The following is a 27,761-nucleotide window of genomic DNA, read 5'->3' on the forward strand; positions in this document are numbered from 1 at the left end:
ACGACAGTAACAAATCACAGTTATGAAGTAGTAACAAAATGGTTTTATGGTTGGAGTCACCACATAAGGAATAACTTGACACATGACTTTCAATATTTATAATTTACATAATGTTCATATAAAATATTGTAAAAAATTATATTTCCTAGAAGGGAACAAAACCAAATTCAACTTAATCCTGTCTGATTTATAAGTCTGCCCTTTGTACCAAATTATATTTGGTGACATTTGTTTCAATTTTCTGCATACTTTACAAATCTATTTTTTTTAAAAAATATGCACATGTATGCATGCCTGTGTGGAGGCTAGAGGTTGTATCAGGTGCCTTCCTTAGTTCTTGTCTAACTTATTTATTGAGACGGTGTCTCTTTTGCCACCTCCCATTTCCTCTTTTTAAATACCTTAACTATACAGCTGAATTATCCCCTTGCAACTTAAGGCTACTGAACCTGTTTTGTTTCAGTCAGCAAAATAATTCTCAAACTGGAAGTCTTATATCAAGCAACATAATGAAATAGAATTATAGTGTAGAATAAGGGATGAGAAAGATAATTGCTACATCAGAGCTTTAAATTCTTGGAATGCACATATATAATTTTAAAAGTGAAGTTCTCTATAAAAGGTATCACCCGTATGAAGAACATTTGATGAAACCTTAAGCTGCAGTAATGGAAATGCGATGCCAGTGTCATAGATGCTAATGTTCCTATCATAATCTTAGGTGGAGAGAAATTCATTTTTGAACGTTTTAAGGTTACTTATCAACTATAGTGTCTATGGGAACATGTTTAGTTGTGCTACTCAAAATGGTTTTGTAGTAAGAATGGTTAAGAAAATGGGATGGAAGAAAGGACAATTGGAAGGAATGTCCAGATTTTTTATGATGTCATTTAAGAGAGAATATAGGCTTCTCTGTTTTTAAGGAAAGTTTTTTTGAGGAATGGGGATACAGGACCAGAATAACACTTGTGGTGGTGGGTATTACTATCATTGATCCCTGGCAGTCATCATAATGTGAACAACGAATGTACCAAATGTATATAGCTTTATTGGCACAAAATATTAGCAGTTAGCATAAGTAGTAGGCAGGGTTTACCCACAGGGGATAGGTAGTGAGTGTGTTAGCTTCTGCTCTGGAAGAGCGCTGTTATCTCAGTTAAGAACAAGAAATGAGTTTCATTAGAAAAAGCTTGTCTAGAAAGGTCCGAGTGTCCCATGACTGAATCCTGGTAACCATCCACCGTCTGCTGTTAGTAGAAGTCATCTACTAACTGGAAAGGACCTTTGCCAACTTTTCCCCACCATATTTTCCATGCTTTCATAGTGCTTTTCTCATTATTGTGATCAGATACCTAACAAGTAGTAGTTTAAAAGAGGTAAGATTTATTTTGACTTACAATTTAAGAAAGTAAAGTTCACTCCTGTGGGGAAGACATGGTGGTCATAGTGAGTCTGTGGGTCATCTTACATCCACAGTCAGAAAGCAAAACATGGACAGGAAGTGAGTCTGTGTTGAGAAACCTCAAGGCCTGCCTCTCACTTCCTTCAGCCAACTTCTATTTCAGGGCCAACTCTCATCAGGAACAAAGTGTTCACACACCTGAGTCTTTGGGAGGCAATGTACATTTAAACTACAGCATTCCTTAATTGATAAAGTTATAAGAAGAGCCATTTGAATTCAGTCTAGTGGAACAAAGATTTAGTACAGAAAATAAAATATGTATTTAATTTTGTTTTGAGTTTGCTGAACTTCAGTTCTTTTGGAACTCATCCAGTATTTCATTATAATAGTTTTATTGTATGTTTTCATTTCTCTGTATGTAATTAATAAAGCACTGTTTTTGTTGCTGTAAATATTTATAGTTTTCACATAGTCAATAAAATACACATTTTTGCTTGTTTTACACTCTAATCAAGATCATACCCATCCTTCCCAGAAGTTTCCTTCTACCCTTTTCAGTCATTTTCCCTTAACAAACTTCTCTTGAAGCCACTCATCTGATTTCTATCACTAGAAATTGGTTTAGCTTGTCCTAGAAGTGATTCCATGGTAATGGAGTTGTGTGGGATGGCCTTGCTTCTGGCTTCTTTGACTTAATGACCTTGGAGAGCTATCCAGCTTTTTGGATGTGTCTGAAGTATTTGACTTTTAGTCCTGAACCACAGTTTTTTATTTCTGAGTCTTTATTCATTCATTTCTTGATGTATATTTGTGTTTCTTACCGTTTTTTTTTTCTATTATTAGTAAACTGGTGTAGAGATACTGTATAAGAATTTTTAGTTGTTTGAAATTTATTGTTTTTCTTGGGTGAAAATTTGGGGGTTAGGGCTGGAGATAATGGCTCAGTAGTTAAGAGCACTGGCTGCTCTTACAGAGGTCCTGAGTTCAATTCCCAGCGACCACATGGTGGCTCACAACCATCTGTAATGATATCTGGTGCCCTCTCTGGCATGCGGTTATACGTGGAGGCAGAATGTTGTATACATAATAAATAAATAAATAAATCTTTACAAAATAAGAAATTTTTTTGGGTTGTAGTAGAAGATCTGCCTAATATTTTCAGAAAATGGAAAACTACTTTCCCATGTGGTCGTACAGGTTTGCACTCCTATAAGAAGTGTCTGGTGTTGCTTGGCATTGTCTTTAACACTTGGTATTGCCTGTCTCCAAACACCCCCTCAGTGTGTTCACAACTCATTGTGGCTTTAATCATATTTCTGTGGGGATTGATGATGTTGACTACCTTTTCCTGCACTCATTATTCATCCACACAATTGTTTTTTGTGTATGCCTATTTTTAAACTGACTTGTTAACATTTTACTTTAAGGCTTTCTGTAATATTGGCTACAAATCCTTTGTCAGTTATTCTCCTAGTCTTACCTTTTTGTTTTTCTAGCAGTTCTTTGATGAAATAAATATTTTAAGTATTCATTTCTGTGGTGAAAGCATCTTCAGTCTTTACCAAAAACATTTTTTTTTTTTTTTAATTTTCGAGACAGTGTTTCTCCGTAGCTTTTGGTTCCTGTCCTGGAACTAGCTCTTGTAGACCAGGCTGGCCTCGAATTCACAGAGATCCGCCTGCCTCTGCCTCCCGAGTGCTGGGATTAAAGGCGTGCGCCACCACCGCCCGGCTAACAAAAACATTTTTGTCTACTTAAAAAGATCAGTTCTGTTGTGCTGAGAAATTTTGTAGTTTTAGATTTTCCCTGTAGTTCAAAACTTGAAATACTTAAAAAGTTGAAAATTTAGAAAAGTTTGCTATGAAATATTGAGTAATAGCACTGGGAACATAGTTAGGTCAGTGGTAGAGCACTTGCCTACCACTGTGTAACATCCTGAGTTCAGTTCCCAACACAATTAAAAAAAAAAGATGTCCAGCTGCTCAGTGCTCTTGATCTACTGATGTAGTTGAAAATCATTTCAGCCCTTTTGATTGTGTATTTTTGTTCCATGTCTCTTAAATTTTTCCTACTTGACCGAGCTACATCCTTGACCTTTCCTTTCCTTTCCTTTTTTTTCTTTTCTGTTTTTTAAAGAAATAATGCTTTTTTTAAAAATAATTAAATTTTTTTTATTGAGAAAAGAAGAAAAAAAAACATAAACAAAAAACAAGTTTCCACCTCCTCCCAGCCTCCCATTTCCCTCCCCCTCCTCCCACCCTTCTCCCCCTCCTCCCACCCTTTTCCCCCTCCCCCCACTCCTCTCCCCCTCCCTCTCCAGTCCACAGAGCAGTCCGGGTTCCCTGCCCTGTGGTAAGTCCTAGGTCCTCCCCCCTCCGTCCATATCTAGGAAGGTGAACATCCAAACTGGCTAGGCTCCCACAAAGCCAGCACATTAAGTAGGATCAAAACCCCGTGCCATTGTTCTTGGTGTCTCATCAGCCCTCATTGTTCGCCATGTTCAGAGAGTCCGGTTTTATCCCATGCTTTTTCGGTCACAGTCCAGCTGGCCTTGGTGAGCTCCCCATAGATCAGCTCCACTGTCTCAGTGGGTGGGTGCACGCCTCGTGGTCCCGACTTCTTTGCTCATGTTCTCCCTCCTTCTTCTCCTCATTGGGACCTTGGGAGCCCAGTCCAGTGCACCTGTGTGGGTCTCTGTCTCTATCTCTATCCATCACCAGATGAAGATTCTTTATAAGTAAATTTATAATTAAATTTTTTAAAAATAATTTAATAAATAAATAAATACATTTAGAATATGTAGACAGGAAGAAAAATGGAAAACCTTGTCCATTGTTTTTTGTTTAAACCAAATCAAATACTGAGGCTTTTAGTGCTCCTTTACCCATCTTTGCTATTGCCTCCTCCTCACCATCATTTTCCTCTTCCTCCTCCTTCATTTGTATTCAGTGTTAATCATCTTGAAAGAACAGTTGGTACCTCTTTTTTCCCTTGTTAAATAATCATTTAAAAAATTTGTGTGGGTGTTTTGCTTGCATATATCTGTGTACCACTTTTGTGCCTAGTGCCTGTATATGGCGGAAGAGGGCACAGTATCTTAAAACTGGAGCTTCCAAATGGTTGTAAGCTGCTATGCTAGGAATCTGCCTGGTTCCTCTAGAAGAGCTGCCAGTGCTCTTAACTACTGTCATCTCTCTAGCCCCGGAACAGTAGTTTCTAATTAGCATGTGGTATGGTATTTGCCACAGACACAAAATTTATGGACATAGGTTGCTGTTGTGGGACCTTAGGAAATGTTGGTTACTATCTTGAGATCCTTTGCACTAACATTTGTTTATTCATTCAGTCCAACCACTTGCTTATCCTCCTGGGACTACGCAGGTGATGGTAGCCACTGACTTGCTTAGGCTAGTAAGAGGCACCTGCTTATTTGGCTTTTTAAAAACTGTGATTATTTTTGAAGTCTAATAGACCCAAGTAAAGCACTGTTTTTACTTAATAGTCATGGAACATCAATGAACCATTTCATGAAGTCTTAGAAATTAGCTGCCCCTCTCTCCCTCCCTCCTTCCCCTCTCCCCCCACCCCAAGACAGGGTTTCTCTGTGTAGCAGTTGTAACTTGCTTTGTAGACCAGGCTATTTTTGAACTTAGAGATTTACCTGTCTCTGCCTCCAAGTGCTGGGCTTAAAGGCATGTGCCACCACTGCCCAGCAAGTTTCATGTATATTTTTAACTTTGCTTTTAAATTCGTGACTACTTCTGCCAGGTTATGGGGGAGGCATTCATATGACCTTGAGGAACTTGGATAAACGCTCGTTTGTGGAAAGAAGTGCTAACCAAAGTGTTTGTCAGTGATGTTTCTGTTATGTTTGAGATAGGAACAGTATTAAGGCATAATAAAATACTTAAAAAGACAGTGTGAAAGAGAAATTATTTTGTTGTAGTAAATCTAGAGCTTTTTTGGTCTTGGGGACTACATACACACAGTTTAACTATATAGGGCAGAAAGCCAATATTTGTCATTGAGGAAAGGTTTCATTTTTAGTGCTATAGATACATACATGAATATTGAGCTAAATTATGTAACCTATTAACAGCTATCACTATAATTAATGTGAAATAAACTATTCTTAAGACAGCTTGAAGGATTACTGGGGAAAAGTTTCAGTTACAAAGTGAAACCATCTTTTAAATAAACTGATATAACAGTTGAAAAAGAAAAACAATCTAAATAATTTCTGTTCTAACTTTTAGAAAGATTGCTAACTATAAATTTATGAAGTTGGAATGGATCTGTCAGTAATAGAGGTGTGTCTGGATCCTTTCTGCCCTGTCACAGGTCTGGTTTTCAGGGTCTTCTGTTTTAGATTTCTAGAGATAAACTACCTGATGGAAAAATATGCTATTTCTTTCTTTATTATTGCCAAAGCATGTCCTTCCTTCAAGAAGACAGTAAAATATAGTTTTATGGAAAAAAGAAAAAGAGACAAGTAGGGATACATTTTTAGATAGATATTTTTGTTAATTAAAAATATATTTCTCTTCTCTCTGTTAAGAGGTCGTTATTTTTTCTTCTGTGTAGTGCTCCATTGTGTAAATATGCCACATTTTTCTTATCCATTCTTCGATCGAGGGGCATTTAAGTTGTTTGCAGGTTCTGGCTATGACAAACAGCTGCTATGAACATAGTTGAGCACATGTCCTGTGGCACAATTGAGCATCCTTTGGATATATACCCAAAAGTGGAATTACTGGGTCTTGAGGAAGGTTGTTTCCTAATTTTCTGAGAAATTGCCACCCTGATATCCAAAGGGGTTGTACCAGCTTGCATTCCCCACCAGCAATGCAGAAGTGTTCCCTTTTCCCCACAACCTCTCCAGCATAAGCTGTCATCAGTGTGTTTGATCTTGGCCATTCTTACAAGTGTAAGATGGAATCTCAAAGTTGTTTTGATTTGCATTTCTCTGATGATTAAGGATGTTGTCTTTCAGCCATTTTAGATTCCTCTGTTGAGAGTTCTCTGTTTAGGTCTGTACTCCATTTTTTTTTTTTATTGAATTATGTGATCTTTTGGTATCCAATTTCTTGAGTTCTTTGTATATTTTGGAGATCAAACCTCTGATGTGGGGTTAGAGAAGATCTTTTCCAATTCTGTAGGCTGTCGTTTTGTCTTGTTGACCGTGTCCTTTGCTTTACAGAAGCTTTTCAGTTTCAGAAGGTCCCACTTATTAATTGTTTCTCTCAGTGTCTCTGCTTCTGTGAGTATATTTAGAAAGTGGTCTCCTGTGCTAATGTGTTCAACTGTACTTCCCACTTTCTCTTCTATAAGGTTCAGTGTAGCTGGGTTTATGTTGATGTCTTTGATCCATTGGACTTGAGTTTTGTGCAAGGTGATAGATATGGGTGTATTTTCATTTTTCCACATGTTGATATCCAGTTATGCCAGCACCACTTGTTACGTATGCTTTTTTTTTCCCATTTGATATTTTTTGTTTCTTTATCAAAGATCAGGTGTTCGAAGATGTGTGGATTGATATCTGGGTCTTCTATTCGGTTCCATTGGTCCTCCTGTCTGTTCTTATGCCAATACCAGGCTGTTTTCAGTACTGTAGCTCTGTAGTAGAATTTGAAGTCAGGGATTGTGATGCCTCCAGAAGTTTTTATTGTGCAGGATTGTTTTGGCTATCCTGGGTTTTTTGCTTTTCCAAATGAAGTTGAGTACCGTTCTTTCGAAGTCTTTGAAGAATTGTGCTGGGATTTTGATGGGCACCTTGCTGCTTTTCTTATAGGTCATTTCTATTAGTTACTTTCTGTTCTTGAGGTTTCCACATTAAGCAATTGTGTAGATTGTCTCTACTGTGATGATAGCCACTTGGTTTCTGTCATAGCTTTCTCATTTGAGTAAAACCAGTGGAAGGCTGATATCAGGGCATTCTGGTCCTTGGGTAATCAGCTCCTTCAAGAGATTTATTGCCCAGTTTTAGCATGTCATTCAAGGACCCAGAGTCTGTTAAATTGATATGATGAAGAGTTTATGTTCAGGCAGAAGTCATCATTGGCTTTGAAGCCAGGTAATTTTGACCCTTTGCTAGTATTTCACCACTGTCCACTATATAAAACAGGCCTCAGCCTGGTGTGATAGCGCATGCCTTTAATCTCAGCACTTGGGAGGCAGAGGAAGATCTCTATAAGTTCAAGATCAGCCTGGTCTATATAAATTGAGTTCTTAGGACAGCCTGATCTACATAGTGAGACTTTGTTTATCACCCTCCTTTCCCCAAAAGAGAAAGAAAACAGCACTGTTAGAGTGCTACTTACCTCTCCAGGAGAGCCCAGGCCCAGGAAATCACCAGAAGCAAAAACCCTGACTTGCCATCTCTATCTATACACCAGGCCCCAGCAGAAGTTGAGACCAGTATATCTTAAGACTCAGACTTCACCCCTGGCTCTGCTGCTGCTGCTTTTCTCACTTCAGCTGCCATCACTGATAGAATGAATTTTTAATGCAACAAATTAGCAAAGAATTCTGCTATATTAATTTGTGATTCAGTCTAGATTACTGATTTTGTTTATAACAGGCTGTGTGCTTGATTGTGGAGTCTTTTGACATTATGAATGACAGCATTACATTCTTTAAACTAATGTTCTTTGGTTTAAAAATGAGTAAACTGATTTTTGAAAAATTTCGTTTATTTTCAACAGTGGATTTTGAATCCAAAGAAAACTTTTGGCAAGTGTGTAACCTGACAGAAATATCAGTGAACAGATGGAAAGGAGTTCCGTAAGAATTGACTGGAAAGTAGAAGTTTGATTTTCTGAAAAATAGCTCTAGTACCTTTTCTCTTCCCTATAAGTGATCTTAAGAAGAAACAGCTGTTTTTAGGTTGATACTTGGTAGCAGATAAATACCCTTTAAAATAAGGTACTAAGTGTATGATTCATTTTTCAGAACATTAATATTCTTTTATGAGCAGATATAAATATAAAATAGTTCAAAGCCAATTGGAATAGTTTTTGAAATTTTCTTAATGATACTGCTGCTTTGGCTGGATAAAAAATGAAATTAAGGTAATTGACCTACTGTATGAGAATTAGGACAGTTTAATTTATTCTTGATTCTATAGTTTTTGCAGTCATAAACTTTGATATGTGCGATAGGCTCCTCTACATCTTAACTTGTCACTAAAAGGCATAGATTCAACTCATAAATTTCTTTTTCATATTGATCTATTGCATGATCATCTATGCAAACCTACAATGAGCCTGTGCCACTAACATAGCAAGCTCTTACCTTTCATAATACGAGAAGAGATTTGAGAAAGAACATCCTCACTGACATCAGGTATTTCTGTATTAGATAAAAATGAAAATGTACTGAGGACAAACTTTGTTTGGAGAGGGGACACCTTCTAAAATTACTTCCAGCTGTCATGGGGGCGATGTTCTTTCTATGGGATCCTGTGAAAGTAAAATGATGGTTAACTTCCAAGATTACTGTCTGGTATAATTGCAAATAGTCTCTGATTATTTGGTAGCATTTTTCTGAGGTTCCTATTTCATGTTCTGCCCTGAACATTGTAAAAAATGCACCATTTCAGCTAACCAAGTTGGAACCATCTTGAGCAGCTGATATCCAAAACAGGTCTTATAGTAGTGTATAGACGTAAGTCACAAACAATGTCACACCAGTTTGGAATTATGATTAATAGGGTGGTATTTATTTAAAGGGGAAAAAACTTACAGATCACCATTCCAGACAACAGCCCTCTGCACAACCACGAAGGGAGTCTAGTCGCTAGCAGAGCAGAAAGTGAAGAGAGAGAGGAGAGGGAAGTGGCCGCTTTTTTAAAGGGAGAGAGACCACGCCCCAATGGGCTGGTATCTCAGCGGCTATAGGCTGGAGGAGCGGAAGGACCTCCCGCAACCATCTAAGGTTTTGTTTAAATGAACTATTATATCAGGCGTTATCCCAACAGCTGGTCATAGACTGGAAATGTCTCCTAACAATCTTTGAAAGTCATTCAGAGACCACAATCTCTTAATTTGTGTCTTTTTTCTTCTAATTTTCTGTAATCCTATTTTATATTGTGAGTAATCGTCAGAATCTCCTCTCTATTTTCTCAGGAGCAATTTGTAATCCCTATTTTGGCAAAACTTTCTTCTTCAAACATTCTTTCTATAGTATGTATGTTTGAATCAGATAGCAAAATGTCATCCATGTAATTGTAAGTTATAGATTTAGGAAATTTTTTATGTATTATTTACAACAGCTGACTTAAAAAGTATTGACATTGGGTGGGGCTATTGAGCATTCCCTGTAAAAGGATGTTCCATTGGTATCTCTTAGTAGGCTGAAAATTATTATAAGTAGGCACAATGAAGGCGAATTTTTCTCTGTCTTTTTCTTGTAAAGGTATAGTGAAGAAACAATCTTTTAAGTCAATAATTATAAGACACTATCCTTTTGGTAAAAGAGAAGGCAGAGGAATTCCAGATTATAGAGGGCCCATAGGTTAAATAATCTTGTTGATAGCTCTTAGATCTGTCACCATTCTCCATTTACCAGATTTCTTTTTATCAAAAAATACAGGAGAATTCCAAGGGCTGTTTGATTCTTCAATATGGTGAGCAACTGGTTGCTCCTGTACCAGCTGTTCTAAAGCCTGCAGTTTGTCTTCTGTTAATGGCCACTGTTTAACCCATATTGGTTTTTCAGTTAATATTTTAAAAGTAGGGCCTTTGGTACCTCTATAGGTTTGCTAATTGCTTTGTGTTCTTGTACAGCCTAAATGACTGGTGCATTCAACCCATTTCGTGCTTTGTTTCAGTTGATATAGGGTTCTTATTCCTAGGAATTGAGCACCTGCCTCTTGAAGAGGCCAATTTGGATGCCAAGATTCTGAAGTGATGCCAAGATTCTGGAGTAATGATACTTACGTCCGCACCCATGTCTATCTAACCCACAATTGCAATGTCATTTATATGCACTCTTAGCTTTGGTCTTTGATCATTTATAGAAGTCTGCCATAATATATGTTTCCTATTTCTTATTGGATTTTTCTTTTATCCTCCAACTTTATTCCATCACCCAGAACAGTATGGTCTTTTACAAAAGGCTCTGGATTTTTAAGTGAGACATGTCTTCTACAGTGACTGGGAATGCCTGGGACACTTTTGGCTTGGGGACTTGGGAGAGGCCACCCAAGGAGTTTCCTGATGGTATTGGATTGATATGTCTGTCTTTTGTTGATCTGCATTCACTGGTCCAATGTCAGCCTTTACCACGTCTACATATCCTGAAGGTTGAGTCCTTTTATTCTTGGCATTCCCAGAGGAGATAATATTCCTAGGAATTCTCTGTCTACAGTCCCTTCTCAGATGTCCTATTCTACCACAATTAAAACATTTAGCATTTTGATGGTTCCTCATTCCTTTGGAAATTGCTTTTCCTACCCAAGATTCAGTATTATAGTAAAACGTCTCAATGTTCATTGCATGTAGGATCCATTTATCCATTGGTGCTGATCTAACCTTTAAAGGCTCAAGTATCTTTTTGTATTTTAAGTTGGCATTTTCAAAAGCCAGAGATTTAATAAGTACTCTTCTAGCATCTGGGTCTGTTACTCCTATTTGTACAGCCTTAGTTAATCTTTGCAAAAAGTCACCAAAGGGTTCTCTCTGGCCCTGTTTAACCTTGGTATTTGATTCAGTTCATTTTTTTGTTTTTGTTTGTTTTGTTGTTGTTGTTGTTTGGGTTATTTGGGTTCTTGAATCATGTCGCAAGCATTTAAGGCTGCTTTGTGGCATAGGGACAAGATTTGTTCATTGTAAATAGCTTGAACCTGTGGGTCAACATAAGTGCCTTCTCCAAGATTTTGATCTTGGGAAGTCTTAATTCCTTTTGCTCTTCCATGTTGTTCCAGAATTTTAGTGTCTTCTCTGAAATAACATTTAAACATCAGTTGAGGCCCATCATCCATGACTGCTGAAACTAACTGAAGCCAGTTGTGTGGTGTTGTTTTAATGCTAGAAGCCCACGTCTTTACCATCTCCCTAACAAATGTGGAATGAAGCTGTAAGTTACCATTGCTTTCTTAATTTCTTTCAGATCATTCCTTCTAATAGGTATCCATCTATCTTCTTTGGATCCTTTAGGGTGTTTAGAACTTGATGCTTTGTCAGAGTAGATTACCGGGTAAGAAGCTAAATCCCTGGGTAAGTCATCTCTGACAGCTACTTGACAATGTGCCTTATTTTCCTGCTCATCAGCTCCAATAATTTCCTCAATTGTTTAAAATATTTTTACTACTGTCTATTGTAAAGCCTGAATCTCCTGGCCTGTATATATTTCTAATGATATCACTGAGGCACCTAGCCTCTCGTCCTCATTCTGTACATGTGATTCCAAGGTATGAAGTTTTTCCTTTAAAGATAACATCTCATCCTTGGATATTATTTGGATAGCATGCAGATTGCCTTCCTGGAGAGATACTTTTATCTGCTAACCTATCAAAACTTTTTAACAAATTTTGATTGTCCGGTTCACAGTATGAATTCTTTCAGATATTTTCTCAGTATCCGTTAATATGGATTCAATTTTGTTTGTCAAATTAATGTTACCCTTTTCAATAGTATTAATTTTTTCAGGTAACTTTTGATTTTCAATGGTATTAGTTCTGTCAGTTAGCTGTTCTTTATTAGTCTGTAAAGACTGTACCATTTCTAAAAGTGCCTCATTCTTGGCTCTGTTATCAAACCATTTTCTTAAGGATATAATATGAAGAAAAATATCTGAGTTTCAATATTCAATAAATGGATGTATCACAAGAGCCATAAGCCTTGCAGAATACAAATCATAGTATTATCAAAAAAGTTACTAACATTTTCTATGTTAATGTTGTCTGCAATTATATAACTTTAAAGTTTATTGATTTATTAATTACCTGTTATGAGGTCCAGGAAATTGTTTTAGGTGTAATAATCTTTATCGTCCAGCAGATGTTGTAGTTTCAGAGTCACTATTAGCGACATAACCTGGTACCATGAACAGTCCTTAGCTACTTTGGTTTTTTTCGCCTTGGTGCTGGCTAAATACTGAGAAGTATGGTTGCTTGACAAATTAAAAGCAATTAAATCAATTCCATACATGGAGCAAGAAGCCCAGAACTCAGGAGCCAGTAGTACAAACCGGAAGCAGCACAAATCGCCATGAATGCTGCAGTTGTGTGTGTGTGTGTGTGTGTGTGTGTGTGTGTGTGCATGAGCTTGGCAAACTTCCAAGTCGTCTCATGCAGTTACCTTTACTGTGGTTGGGATTCTACAGAAAACCGCTTAGGTAAAAGCAAGCCAGGTGGTGGTGGGGCCTTTCTGAGTTGTGGACTGATTAGGCCTTTAAGCTGGTCCACCTGGATCCACAGGGGGCGCCAGATGAAGCCGGATGCTTAAAATCCCACACTAGCTCAGAAATGACTATAATAGAGGGTTATTTATTTAGGGGTAGACTCACAGATTATAGCCTTCATCATGAACGGGGAACAGGAACCAAATCGTGCCTCCAGAACAGAGGCCGGGCAAACACTTTACATAGATAGGCATAAGAGGCTATGCCCAAGTGGGCAGGTAACATACAGGCTACTGGTCCGGGGAATTCCTACAGCAGTAGGGAGGTGGAGACAGGAGTGATATGGCTGGGTGGAATATAAAGGGGAAAAGACAGGAACTCAGTGGAGTGTGGAGTCTGAGGTTGGTGGAAAGCATTGCAGGATCACCCTTTGTTTTTCTGAGCCTTGGTAGAGATCTCTCCAGTGACTTGGCTTCTTTGCTTTTCTGATCTTCAGGTTGAACCCTAATGTCTGTCTCTGGGTTATATTATTCGTGCAGCACTCAATTCCTCCCCTCCCCCTACCTTTTGATCACCTTAGTATAGTTCACAGGCTTTCATCATATTAAGAATTTATTGTGGTGGAAGCTAAACTGTTGCCTCATGCTAATTTTATAATGCATATGTGTACACACACACACACACACACACACACCATATCAACAAAAGAACCAAGTTAAGCCAAGATCTAGAGCTGTTGCCAAATGTGAAAACAACAATGGCACACAGAAGAAAACAGAATGTGGGGTCCAAAGCCAACAAAACCCAAAATAAATTTGCTACTATACTTGCGCTTATTTTGGCAGCTTTTGGAATTAAAAATACAAAAGGCATCACTTATACAAAAGCAAAAGTAATTGAAGTGTGAATGTGGGGCAGAATGGGCAGGACGTTTACAGTAGCTGTTTCATTTGAATGGAGAATGCTGCTGTTAGCTTTTTGAAAATTTATTATTACTTAATTTCATCACTGGTATGCTGTCTTTCTTCATATTCATTGTTGTTATTTTGGGTGACAGAAGAAGACACAACCATTACATTCAAAACTCATCAGACACTTTTTTTTGAGCCTTTCATTGCGGTCTGTAGGGTAGAACCCTTTCTTAGTGTGTTTGCAGCTCGTTTCATATTGTCAGTGTAGTTACCATCTCCCAGCCCTTTCCTCTATGGCTGTTTACACAATTAAGTACAAAAATACCTTTTGTTTTCTCTTAGGGGAAAGAATAAAACAAAGTGACTTCATACATAGTTATGAAGCTGGTATATTTGTAGATCATCTGGTGCTGTGGGTAAAGAAAATAAGAATAGATCTTTTTGGAAAACAAAGGAAAAAAACCATGGTACAAAAACAAACAAACAAAAGACCCTTGGTAAAAGGCATCTGTGTGTGGGTGATATGTATTCAAAACAGCAATTCCCATCTTCCATTGGATAATATTTTGGACACCTGAACATTTTCATTTTTGAATTTCTAATTGTATTTCTTTATTATGATAAAAATCCATATAATACAAGATCTATCCAGTTAACAAATTTTAAATGTGTAGTATAGTATATTTGGTACAGTTGTTGTACAGTAGGTCTTATCTTGCATAACTGACAGTGGGAATCATTGAACAGTAGCCTCCCAACAAACCACCTCCCCTAGTCCCTGACAACTTCTGTTTTACTTGATGTTTCTGTTAATTTGGCTTCTTCTAAAATAAGGATTCTTTCAGGATTTATTGTCTGTAACTGCCTTGTTTTACTTAACATACTGACCTCCAGGTCCATCAGTGTTGCATATGACAGGATCCTATGTTTTTCTATCTGACATAATACTACATTGTACTGTCTATATCACATTTTCCATATCCATTCATCATCCACGTGGTTAAGTTGTTGTGCTAATGCTACAGTGGACATAGAAATGTGGTTTCATTGCTTTGGTATTATGATTTCATTCGTTCTGAACAGTTGTCCAGACAGATTTGTTGGATCATAGGATAGTTCTGTGTTTGACTTTAGGGTATGTGTGTGGTGGCTGCATGTCTTATATGGTCATGTTAGGTGTGAGTATATTATCAGTGCGTACTCCTATAGGCCAGAGGAAAATATCTGCTGTCCTGTTCTGTTGCTCTCAGTCTTATTCTCTTGATATCCAATCTCCCACTGCCAGCAATCCCTGAATCTAAGCTCCTCAGCAGTGTTGAAGTTACAGGTTTGTGTGACTACACATGACTTTGTACTTGTCTTTTGGGGGGATTTGAACTCAATTCTCATGATTGTGCATTAAGCATTCATAGCCAGTGGGCTATCGCTCCATTCTTAATAGTTCTAATTTTAATTGTTTAATGAATCTTTGTAATGTTTTCCCTAAAGGCAGTATCATTATACTTCTGTCAATAGTGCAGGAGAATTTTAAAGATTTATTTTTAGCCAGACATAGTGGCTTTAATCTCAGCACTTGGGAGATAGAGGCATGTGGAGCTTTGAGAGTTTGTGGCCAGCCTAATTTACATAAAGAATTTTGGACAGGCAGGACTACAATATGACCCTGTTTCAGTATTATGTATATGTGTGTTCTGGGTGTACAAATATGTTTGAGTGTCTGCAAAGGCCATAAAGTAGCATTAGATCCCCTGGAGCTTGAAAATTATATATGATTTTGAGCTGTCTACCCAATATGGGTGTTTGGAATTGAATTCTGGTCAGAATTGGTAAGAATAGCAAGCACTCCTAACCATTGAGACATCTCTAGCCTGTAGAAAGATTTTGCTTTCTCCTCAATCAGCATTTGCTTTATATTTTATGTGTAGTATATGTGTGCATACATACACGTTCATGTATGTGCCGGCGTCTGTGTCATGTATGTGCCCATGTATATAGGTGTAGATACCAGAGGTTGACTACAGTATCTTCTTCTGTCTCTCTTCACTGAACTAGGACATAGCCAGCCAGTGACCTCTGCAGACACATATCTTTTTGCCTGCTTTCTGGAATTACAGATACTGAATTGATTTTTATCATGTTTTATGTTCTTCCCCACAAGGCATGAGTGCAGTTGCTCTACATTCTTCTTAATGTCCTGGTTATTATGCAGTCTTGTACTTAATATACTTTGCTATGTTAATATAAAACTAAGAATCTAGAAGAGTATTATTCCACATATACTTCCTTATGCTTTGTCATAAAAATGTCATAAAGGGCTTCTTATTTATTTATTTATTTATTTATTTATTTAATTGTCTGTTATTTTCCTTCATCCTAAAACCTTCAGTAGTAGTTTTGGACTTGTGGTCTTTTAGTCTGGGACGATGGTTTTTTTCATCTTGCTCTTACAGGATGTTACTCGATTGTCATCTGACACTCACTACTTCTCATGAGAAGTTCGTATTTCCTTGAATCATTTTCTTCTTACATAATATATTCTTTTTTCTCTGCCTGAACTAAAGTTTTCTATTTTGCTTTTTAATTGTCATAGTCATATGTGTGATTGGTTTATAGTTCTGCATAGAGATTGCTGAACTCGCTTTGCTTGTAAGGTGATGTTTTTCACTGATTTGAAGAAAATCCTGTCAGTCGTGTCCTGCCCCACCGTGATCTACTTGGATGAATTTTAGACCTGTTAGTATTACCAAACAGGAATTTTTGTATTTTCTCCTTTAGTTTTATTTTTGTTGAGTTTTACTTATAAAACTCTTTTGATATTCTAGTCATCATTAAATTACCCCATGCAGATTTCTTTTCATATAACATATTATTAAATTCTTGAATTCCATTTTAGATAATTCTTCCTGCAAAGAATATGCCCATTTGTTGTAACTATTTTTTCTTAAAAAGTGTTTGAATATTTATACTAGCTGCCTTAAAGTTCCTTTCTGCTTATTCATTTTACAGTGTGGGACACTTCTTTTTTCTACTTTCCATGTTAATTCTCATTTCTCTACATAGGTAGCTATTTTTTTTCATGCTTTTTTGGAAAGTATTGAAAGGTTGTAGAAATTTTTATTTTTGTCAGTTTCTGTTCTGTTTTGTTTTGGTAAGTGGCCTTTATTGCTTGGCCATCTTAAGGCTGAACTCATGCTTTATTAAAACACTTTGTGGAAGCCCAAATTATGACCCATTCCCCTTTAATTAGCATCTTCATAATTCCCAGTTACTGATAACTGTACTTGGCTATTTTAGTCTTTGAGCTGGTGCTTTCTTTTGGGCTCCTTGATATGTTTTCTATGCTTAGTTCTTCAGAGATTAGCCAAAGGCTTCAGGAGGAGATAAATGTAAACTTTTGGACCTTCTGTTACCGTGTGCTTTTTATTTATCTTAATTTTTAGCCATATTCTAGCCTCCAATTTTTTTGTTTTGTAATCCAACAAAGTAAAAAATTTAAAAATATTTAATGTCTTAAGTGAACAAGACCTGTAGATTAGGATGTCATTCCCTGACTGACTCTGTTCCTTGTTTTCTTTTGGCTTTTCCCCATTATAAGATTCTTTCCAGTTTCTAGTATTTTTTGATTCTCTTTTTGTTTTTAAATTGATCTTATTTCTTTTTCCAATTATTTATAATTGCTGTTTTCAAAAAAATTGCTCTAATTATGTTAGTGTGCCAATACTTAAAAATAGAAGCCACACTTTCTTTGTGTAGTACTTAGAGGTTCCCATTTACTATTCAGTTTTTTATGGCAGTTTTTAACTATACCAGTTCTTCTCTACTCTGGTTTAGTTTATACATCAATATATCTTTTTAATGGGTCTCTCAGTTTCACAGATTTGCAGATTGATAACTTCTTAAAGTAATAAATTAGATGCAGTGCTCAATAACCTAATCCGTAAGTAGCCTGATTATAGTTTTTCAGATTATAGAAACCGCAAAGGGACTTTTAGAAAGCTTCATCTTTTTCTGATTCCTGATTTTATGTTTCAGATGCTAATAATGTTTTTAAAAGTTGTATGAACATTTATCATGATTTACCTTTTTAAGTTTTGAAATGTACAGCACAGTATAGCTCTGACTGGTGGTGTGAACTTGGGAAAGCAGGGCCTAAACATGAAGGGGACTAAAGTCTCCAGCAATAACCTATTTTATTCAGAGTATCAGACAATTTATACTTGAGGGGTCAGAAACGTCACATGAGTAAAGCTTACAGTCACAAGGACAAGCCAGATATGGCCAAAAAAAAAAAAAAATCCATAGACTCATATGAATAGCAACAGCTGAAGTAACCTTACTGCTATCTACTATACCTAGAGGAGCATGAAAAAACATCCTCAGAAAAATTCTGTATTTAAAAGAAATTGAGATCTCAAGACCTGTTTTCTTGGAGTGTTCTCACAAGACCCCAGAATTCTCACACTACTCCATTACTGGATTATGTTCCAACAGTAGTGTACTGTCTAGAATCCCATTTATCTTATGTAAAGGTTCCCTTTCTCATTCCTCCAATCCCTTAGTGTTTGCTTGTTCTTCTGTGAGTTTTACTCTTTCTGACACTTCAAATAAGCAATTTCATGTACTATTTATGTTTTGGTGGTAGGCTTATTTCACTTAGCAACATGTTGTCTTCTAGGTTTACCCCTGTTGCCTCCTGTGGCAGAATTTGTTTTTTGTCAGTGGTCTATGTCTAATTAATCCCCTATGTGTATTAAACTTTTTAAAAAATTTATTTACCTATTTATTAATAGGTGGATATTTTCACCTTCCCCATCCACTAGTGCTGGAATTTAACCCAGCAAGTGCTCATCAAATGCTCTACACTGAGCTACAATCTATGTTGATTTATATCTTGGCTGCTGTGATAACTTTGCAATGAATCTGGGAAAGTAAATTCACTTATCACAGTTTTGTTATGTATAGATAGTTAAATTTTAGTCATGTAAATGTATATATGTCTATACGTGAGTTTGTACTTGTGAGTTAAGTCCAGGTGCTTATGCCAGAGGACCTTGATGGAGGAAGGTCATTGGTTAAATAAAAAGAAACTGCTTGGCCCTCATTGGTTAGAAGATAGGTGGGAGGAGTAAACAGAACAGAACGCTGGGAGGAAGAGGAAGTGAGCTCAGACTCCACAGCTCTCCTCTTGGGAGCAGACGCCTCAGAGAGACGCCATCCTCTCCTCTCCTGGGCAGACACACGCGATGAAGCTCCGACCCAGGATGGACGTAGGCTAGAATCTTTCCAGTAGACCAGTGCTACAGGACCTGAAGTTACAGGTGGTTGAAAGCTGCTTAACATGGGCTCTGGATTGATCTTGGGTTCTTTAGAAAAGCAAGGATATGCTATTAATGAAGAGCCATCTCTGTAACCTGGGTTTCAGTTATTTTAGGAGTTTTATAGTTTTTCATCTCCATGTAGGTCTTTTATCAATTTTGACTTCAATTTTGTACATAGTGAGATTGGAGTCTACTTTCTTTCATACAAGCAGCCAATGTTGTAATTATTGAGGTCATTGTTTTTAACAGTAGTATTCATTTCCATGAATTCCTTCCTTATGCAACTTTTGCTGCATCACATAGGTTTGATGTGCTTTTCTCTAGGTGGTTTCTCATTTTCCCTTCTTCACTGGGTTCTCACTTTCTTTTGGGTACCAATTTCTGAGTTCAGTCTTAAATGTTTAGACTTGTTTGTATCACACATCTGTTCTGTTCTAGAAAATACTCCAAAAGCAGCACTTGGGAAGAATACATGTTGTGTGCTGCTGTTGAGAAGGCTGTGGCATGTGTATGCAAAGTGTTTGGTCTGTAGTAGTGTTTACATTGAAACAGCTTTGATAATGTTAATTCTCGGACCATTTCACAATTCTTAGGGTTTTGATAGGAAAGTAACTCATATATATGTAGCTAAAGAAGCCACAGGAAAATGGTTTTAGAACCCATTAATAGACTTAATTTTTTCATTTAAAAATATTAATAATTTTGAGACAGGATCTCACTGCATAGTTCTGGCTTATCTGGAGCAAATATATAGACCAGGCGGACATTGAAGTCAGATATCTACCTGCCTCTGCCTCCCTAGTGCTGAAAATTAAAGGTGTATCACCATTTTTATATGTTTGTATGATTTTTATGTATTTTATAAAATGTTTTACTTACCCTGTAAAAGATTTTCATACTTTTTCCTAGATAGCTAACTGAGAAGCAAATAGAATGATTCTTAAATTATATTTATGTTTAAGTTGTATTTTTTTTTTCTAGACAGGGTTTCTCTGGTAACAACCTGGCTATCCTGGAACTCTTTTTGGACGAGGCTGGCCTCCAACTCGCAAAGATCTGCCTGCCTCTGCCTCCTATCTGCTGTGATTAAAGGTGTGGGACACCACTGCCCAGCAAAGAGTGATTATTTTTTAAATCATCATACTTTTGATGTTTTTAGATTGATCTGTGTATTCCTGTTATCACCTGGCTTGGTGATTTTGAGAATTAGGCCGTTTATTATGTCTATTACTAGCCCATGTCTTCGTATTGTGTTTAATGAGTAGTATCATAGTTCCTTAATACATTTCCCATTGATAATCTTCTGGATTGTTTCCAGTTTAGCTATTATGGTAAGACCGCTCTTCACATTTCTTTGTGTAGAATACTCCTTCAGGGCATATTTTTCCCATTTTATTTTATTGTAGGTGAAAACTTGGAGGTAAAATTAGGTTTAGTGTATATGAATATTTTTAAGAAATTGCCAGTTTTCCAGAATGTATTGTTTTATGCCTTCACAGGCAATGCTTAGGATTTGAGTTGCAGATTATAGTTTTGTCATAAATTATGCTAATATATGTTGATTTAACATAGCCTTCTCACTGTCGATAACTTTGTTCTGTTCGTTGATTGTCTTCTTTATTAACACTGCCTTGTAGAATCATGATGTTCACCAGAGTTGCTGAAAGTGGATGTGCATGGATAAGTAAAAAGCTGAACAGCACTGTTGTTTTGTATGTAAATTTTTTTGTTTGCCAGGTGGTGGTGGCACACCCCTTTATTCCCAGCACTTGGGAGGCAGAGGTAGGCGAATCTCAGTGAATTCTAGGCCAGCTTGATCTACAAAGCAAATTCCAGGATAGCCAGGATTGTGACACAGAGAAACCCCTGACTCAGAGAAAAGAAAAACAAAACCCTTTGTGTTAAGTCACTTTATGTATTCAGCTTTGAGGTTGTAAAATTGGAGACATGTTAGACGGCTTTTTCTTAAGAAATGTGTAGCTTCTCTACTGTGATATAGATTTGTAGTTGCGATACTTCTATTAAGGAGAAGCAATTAGGTTAGTAATGGAGGGTGCATCTGCATCTGGAAGGAGTTGGGAGCAGTGGGTGAATATATTGCAATTCACTGTAGGAAATTTTCAAAGAATTAATAAAAGTATTATATTCAAAAGAGTAAGATACTATTATCCATTGGCTTTATAAATACTGCTTTAAAATGAAAAAAGTTTTGCAGAGCAAGTTGTACAGGAGAACATTGAATGTGTGGGAGAAGGTGAAAGTGCTGAAGAGTAATAAAGGACACATAGAAGTAGTCATGGCATGCTGTGTATCCTACAGTGTGAAGGTGCTTTATGGTTCTAGTTGGCTGCAATCAAAGCACCACAGTGGTATTCCCTGACTCTTGTGTTAGTGCTATAGTAATAAATTATTTGTGTGTGTGTTAAAGTTCGAAGAAGAGCAATTACCAGTGGATTTTCAAAGATGTTTAATACACAAGGGACAGAATTTAGCATTTTTCACTACAAACATTTGGGGAATAGATTAGAATAAACATTTCATTTCAAGTTAAAGAATTTTACTCTGCTGGCAGTGAAACACTTGAAAATGCAGCTTCTAAATCTGGGAGGAATGTGTATGAGAAGTGTTTTAGCAAGATTGTGCTGGCAGGACTTCTTAAAGCAGGTGATGTATTATAAAATAGTGCTTTAGGAAGAGCAAATGAGATGCAGGAATATGAGTCTAAATAGATACATTATGAAAGCCTAGAAGAGAGAAGGTGACTAAGGAAAACTCACTGTGGAGGTAATAGAGAGAAGCAAGGGGAGAATCAAAGATTTTGCCAGTTTCCAAGTCTCTTTGACTTGGACTATTACACTACTACCTGTGGTACTATAAATAATAACAGTTAAGTGTGGGATCTCATATAGAGGCATAGGGGGAAGAGATGAAAAGCATATAGAGTGTGGCTGACATACAGTGAGGTGATGGTGAGGTACTCAAGAACACATTCAGCAGGAATGTGGAGATGGTTGTTCCACAGTCAACACTGGATTTAAGATTGGGAATGTGGGGCTGATGAAATGGTCCAGTGGGAAAAGGAGCTTGCTACCAAGCCTGATGACTTAAATCATATCCCCAGTGACCCATGTGATGGAAGTAGAGAACCAGCTTCTGTAGTTTGTCCTCTGACCTCTATAAGTGTGCCATAGTGTGCATACAAGGTAAATAAGCAAGTAAAAAATGTTTTGAAAAAAAGGCAGGAAATGCATGATTATAAATTGATAATATGAAAACAAAAATTGTAAAGCAAAATGACCAGCCTGGGATGGAACATAGATTGGCAAAGTGGGATAAGGACGGGTCCTTTCAGCACCTGCCCCAATATCAGAGCAAAAACCCAGAGGACTTCATAAGAAATGGGGGTGGGAAGTATCATTAAAACCTAAATCAGTAAATCTCAGAGAAGGGGAAGATGTGACTGAGGGCTGATGATACAGAAACTAGGGTGGGCAAAATACAGCCTATGGCTAATGGTTTTGCATTGTAAATATACCTTTTGTTTTTTAAACTTAGCTACTTCTTTGTTTACATATTACCTGTGGCTGCTAGCTGCTTTTGTGCTGTGGTAATAGAGTTGAGTGGTTGGTGTAGAGAACACTTAGTTGGTCTCCTGTCATCTAAAATATTTACTATTTGGCTTCAAAGCAAAAGTTTGTTGAAGTCTGTTACAGAGACCTAAGAAATTAAGAATAAGAGGTTAGCTTGCCTCTTTGATGACTAGGTAGAATTCAGGGGTTTTTATGTGTTTTTGTTGTTTTCTGTGAGCAAATATTTGTGGATAGACTTGTGTGTCTGGCATTTGGTTTTGTGATGTGGTCTAGAAATGGGCTAAGTAGCAAGAGATTATTAATATGTAAATGGTTAACAATGAAAGTGGTAAATATAAAATTTTCTTTTGTGTGAATGGAAAGAAATATATGGGAGTTTGAGCGGTAGAAGAAGAGAATTTTCAATACAAGGAAAATATGGAAAAGATTTTATGGCACTCTTGTAGAGAGGCAGTGTGTTGCCATTACAGGAATTAATGGTCTAAGACTTGAATGCAGGGAGTGCATGGGCCTCATTACAGGAAATGAATAGAATTGTTTGTGGAATTGAGTTAAGAATAGTAATTGCTCACACAGCTGTTTTTAAAAAGCAAATGTGTTAGGTAATCAGCAAAAATTCACGAAGATGTACTTGATAGTTATGCAGAAATCGCTGTGTTCCTACAGACCTATGATCCTGATGGGAGCCATAAAAACAAACTAGCTAAAAACCTGTGCATGCAGTTTTCACATTGGTTTAATATTGTAGTTTTTGTTAAAGTTTTATTTTCATCTTTTCTAACCACTGAATCTAAATGTACTTGTGTTTAAGAACAGCAGTGGTATGAAATGATGGGTGTACAGAGCACTATGGTGTGTGCTTGCTGAAAAGAATGTCTACTTGCTACTCTGCTTTCCTCCTAGGCAGAAGTATTGAATTGTGTTGTTAGTTTCTGTTTGTTTCATCTATATTTGTTTCATTTTATCATTTAGTTTTATTTTATTATTAGGCACTGCCTCTGCTCATTTCCCCCTTCCCTTGTACCTTCCCAAGGATGTTGTAATACAACATTAGCGTTTTAGAGACTAGAGACTACTTTGAGTTAATACAGTACAACATCAGGTAAAATGCAGCTGTCTTTCAAACTTTTAGGTCTATTTACCTTGGGGAGGGGTCTATTTGCTGCTTTCTCTCATGCTGTAGTTGTGCTGGCATTACTTCTAAATGCATGCATTGCAGCTCCTAGAAAGATTGTCGGTTTTGTTCTAAGTAGCTATGTGTTTTGCAAACATTAAAAAGAGTGCTGTCTTATCGATACTTTCCCTTTCTTTCCTCTGGTAACATTTTTCATCAGCCTGAAGAACTACTTTTAGTATTTGTTTTGTTTTAACCAATGTTGAATCCTTAATTCTCTTTCATGTGAGAATGTCTTGATTTCATTCATCTTTAGTATTGAAGGATATTTTGATTAAATGTAGAATTTTGGATAAGAGTAGGTACGTTAAAAAATCTTTTTCTGTATCTGCCATGATCCAGTTTTTGAAGGCAAGTAGTGATTTGAATTTTTCCTTTTTAGGTAATATGTCTCTTGCTGACTGTTTCTTGAAATTTTAAAATTTTGGCTGTCAGCTTGATTTTGATGTGGGTGGATAGGACTTTCTTTGCATTTTTACTGTTGGCATTTACCACAGTCTTATTTGGTAGATTTAACCTTTACCCATCTGTGCATTCTCTTTTGCTCATTGTTTCTTCAGGTAAATTTCCCATCTTGTTCTCTTTGTGCTCTCATTATATTCTAATTGATCCTGTATCACAGTGAATTCCTGAGAAAACGTATTGGTAGATTTATTTCATGTGTATATAAAACCTGAAAAAAGTATGAAAAACTGTTGGTATTCAGATGTTTATTAATTTAGAATTGATTGCATCCTTTGAATCTTATATAAAGCAGTATCATTACTTCACAAATAAAAATTGAAGAAACTATTGAAGTAAGACATTCATCGTGTTGTTTATTTAATACAGTTATTTCCAATTAGCTTTTCCTTACAAATCACTTATTGAATCCTCCTGATAGCAGATGGCAGTCCTACAAAGTATGTTATCTTTTGTTTATTTACAGTGGTACTAGGGTTAGATTTGCTGGAATAAAGAACTTCTTTCAGTGTTAGAAATAACTCTGTGGGCAGGGAAGTGTACAGTTTCCTGACTTGTCCTCCTAACCTGACAGATACCTGCTTTCTCTGTGCAGATGCTGATGTATACACATGTCTGTATTGAATTGCCATTTTGACATCTTTGCTGTGAGCTGTCTCCATCTTTTTTTATGTTCTTTTTATTTCCTTCCTTTTTTCATTGTTTTGGAGCTTGGTCTTTGTTGCCAGCAGTCTTGCCTGATACCATCCTTTTCATCTTAGGCAGATCTTTCCTGAGGTTCACCAAAGATTGAAACATAGTGTTAATAATCCTTGTCTTCAGCACCTTCATGGGAAAAGCCAGGTTGTTAGGGCATGGAAAAGTCTCTCTCTTCAAATAGAATATGTTTTCAGGCCTGGTGGCTGTGGCACACACCTTTAATCCCAGCACTCGGGAGGCAGAGGTAAGCGGGTCTCTGTGAGTTCGAGGCAAGCCTGGTCTACAGCGCTAGTTTCATGACAGCTAGGGCTGTTATACAGAGAAACCCTGTCTCAGGGGAAAAAAAAAATCGTTTTCTGCTTTTACTGGTGGATAAAATCCTAAAGAAACCCATAGGTCCATATGCTAGCATGCTAAAGGGGAACGAATGGGATGGGAACTGAGGAATAGGATTTTAGAGAGCATTCAGAGTAAAATATTTATGGTGGAGGCAATGAGATAAATGGGCAAACTGCATTTGAGTTTTTCATCGAAAAGAGAGTAATGCCAGACAGACATTGGACTTGGCCAAAAGTTTGCCTGGTCCTCCAAGAGTTTTATATATTTGATTTCCATCAAATTTCGTTTATTCCTTCTTGAAGCTCCCAATCTTGCAGGAAGCTGCCTGTACATACAGTAATTTCAGATGTATTTTTAGTGACTTGCCTTTTTTCTTTTCTTTTCCTTTTTACTTTTTTTTTGAGATAGGGTCTTGCTTTGTAGCGCTGGCTCACCTGGAATTCACCATGTAGGCCAAGCTAGCCTCAAACTCAAAAAGACACCTCTGCCTCCCAAGTGCTGAAGTGAAGGTGTGTGCCACCACACCCAGCTGTGACTTTTCTTACTAAATGTTTTTACAAGGGAAAAAAAGACCAACTTCTTTCATTCAATCTGCACCATTGCTTTTAGAAACAAGGCCTTAAGTTTAATGATTGTTCTTAAATGTGGTGGTCTTAATGAGGTGTTCCCTATAATCTAGATCATTTGAACACTTACTTGATTCCTGTCTGTGGTGCTGTTTATTCACATGTTTGTTTAAAAGGCTTTGTTGGAGGAATTATGTCACCAAGGAGGTGGTCTTTGAGAGTGTAAAGATTCCTATTTGCTCTCTCAGCTTCCTGCTTAGCATTTAAAGTGTGAGCTCAGCTTGCAATTCCAGCCTTCACGCCCGCTGTGCCACCATCATAAACTCTTATTCATTTTGATTCATAAATTCAAATAAACTCTTCTTTCTGTAAGTTTCATTGGTTATAGTGTTTTACCACAACAATGGAAAAGTAACAGTACAGTACACTTTTATCACAGCAATGGGAAAATAATAGTACACTTACTAGATAGAAATAAAAAATAACAAGCTAGGCACAGTGGCTCATGCCTGTAATCCCAGCACTTAAGAGGCTGAGCTGGGACTTTCATAGTGAGTTTGAATTACACAGCAAGAAAATAAAAGAAAACAAACTGTATGTTATTAAAAGTGGGGCACATGAAATAAATAGTTAGAAGTATATTTTATATAATTGATTCCATTCAGAAAAGCAGACTCTAGGGCATACTTTGTACATATACGAAAGGTTAAAAGAACAAAATGAAAGGAATGCTTCAGTGTTAATGTGAGTTTACTTATTGCTTACCCGTTTTAATTCTGCTGAACAGAAACATAATTATGCTTTTGAAAATCAAATAGTCAAAAATACTTCAATCTTTTAATCATAACTTAGCATTCTCATAACAGTCATTTAGATCTGTGGATTACAGAATTGGTCTAAAGTTGTTGATTTGCTATATAGCTACTAAAAATGGAAAAGTAAAAAATATGGGAATGATTTTTTTAGATATTTAAAAACATTTGCTTTCCCTCTCCATTTTGTTGTAATTCTTGTGCATTTGCTTGTTTTTCACATTTTTATCAGTTTGTTTAATATCCTCATAAAGTTTATCTTCAGGTGTCATTTTGTTTTTGTTGTGGTCGAAGCTTTGGAAGTTTTATCATTGTGGTCATATTTTTGTGTTTGTATAGCCATTGTCTTGAGCAGAAAGGAGTCATTGATAGAAAATGATTACTTTTGTCAGTGCCAGCCACGACCTTTAGTCAGTCTGGCTATGTTGACAATAAAACCACAGAGTTTGGAGTTGAAAACCTAAGCCAGATCCTTATTACTCTGAAATACCCTGTGTGCCTCTTTCCTTGTCCAGTAGCAGTGGTATTAGTGTTTAACTGTTGGCTAAATTGTTTAATAAATTACCATTTTATTAATAAATTAACCTTTGCCCTTTCTTCCATCTTGTGGAAGGAATTTTGTCTTTTGCAAAAAGTTGAGCATTTGGTTTCTATATCTAGCACTGTCTTTTCTGTGTTTTTTAAATAAATATTAAAAATAATATAGAAATCTCATTTATTAATTGTTTGCTATAACTACATTAAGGCAAGTTTTGGTCTTATTTTCCTCATCAGAAGAGGTTTTCCATTTATAATCAATGAGAATATCTTTTGTATACAAATTATATAATTACTTGTAGTTTTATATCATGTTAGTATATTCTGTGAGTTGAATCATAAATCCTATGGTCTACTTTATATTAATGATTTCAAAGAAAATGATTAGAAAGTAGCTTTCAGGTAACACATGGTGCCGGAAAGGTACCAACTATATGCTTTTCCATGATGCATTACATGTGTAGTCTCTCTATTAAATTAAGAATTCAATAGGATTTTTCTAAGAGCAAATAAAACGTGTGTGTGTGTGTGTGTGTGTGTGTGTGTGTATTTTGAAAGCCGGTTTCCTGTAAATTGTGTTTGGCTTATTCTCTATACAGCAGTTCCTC

The 27,761-nt window shown here is 36.7% G+C and overlaps 1 protein-coding gene across 7 annotated transcripts in view; it reads left to right on the forward strand.

Moving 5' to 3' along the window:
• The window catches only part of Tcf12 (transcription factor 12), a 260,476-nt gene that overhangs the window by 64,361 nt on the left and 168,354 nt on the right, over positions 1-27,761 (forward strand). The window contains exon 1 of one of the 7 annotated variants that reach the window (XM_041679867.1): positions 11,382-11,479. The exons of the other annotated variants lie outside the window; for them this stretch is intronic. The gene's annotated coding sequence lies outside the window, so the exon portion shown is untranslated. Of the gene's footprint in view, positions 1-11,381; positions 11,480-27,761 lie in introns of those variants that run through there. 7 annotated transcript variants of the gene reach the window in all.

This window comes from Microtus oregoni, unplaced genomic scaffold, assembly GCF_018167655.1.
Source record: "Microtus oregoni isolate MIOR12 unplaced genomic scaffold, Mior012 000032F_ref0000030, whole genome shotgun sequence".
NCBI classification, from domain to species: domain Eukaryota; kingdom Metazoa; phylum Chordata; class Mammalia; order Rodentia; family Cricetidae; genus Microtus; species Microtus oregoni.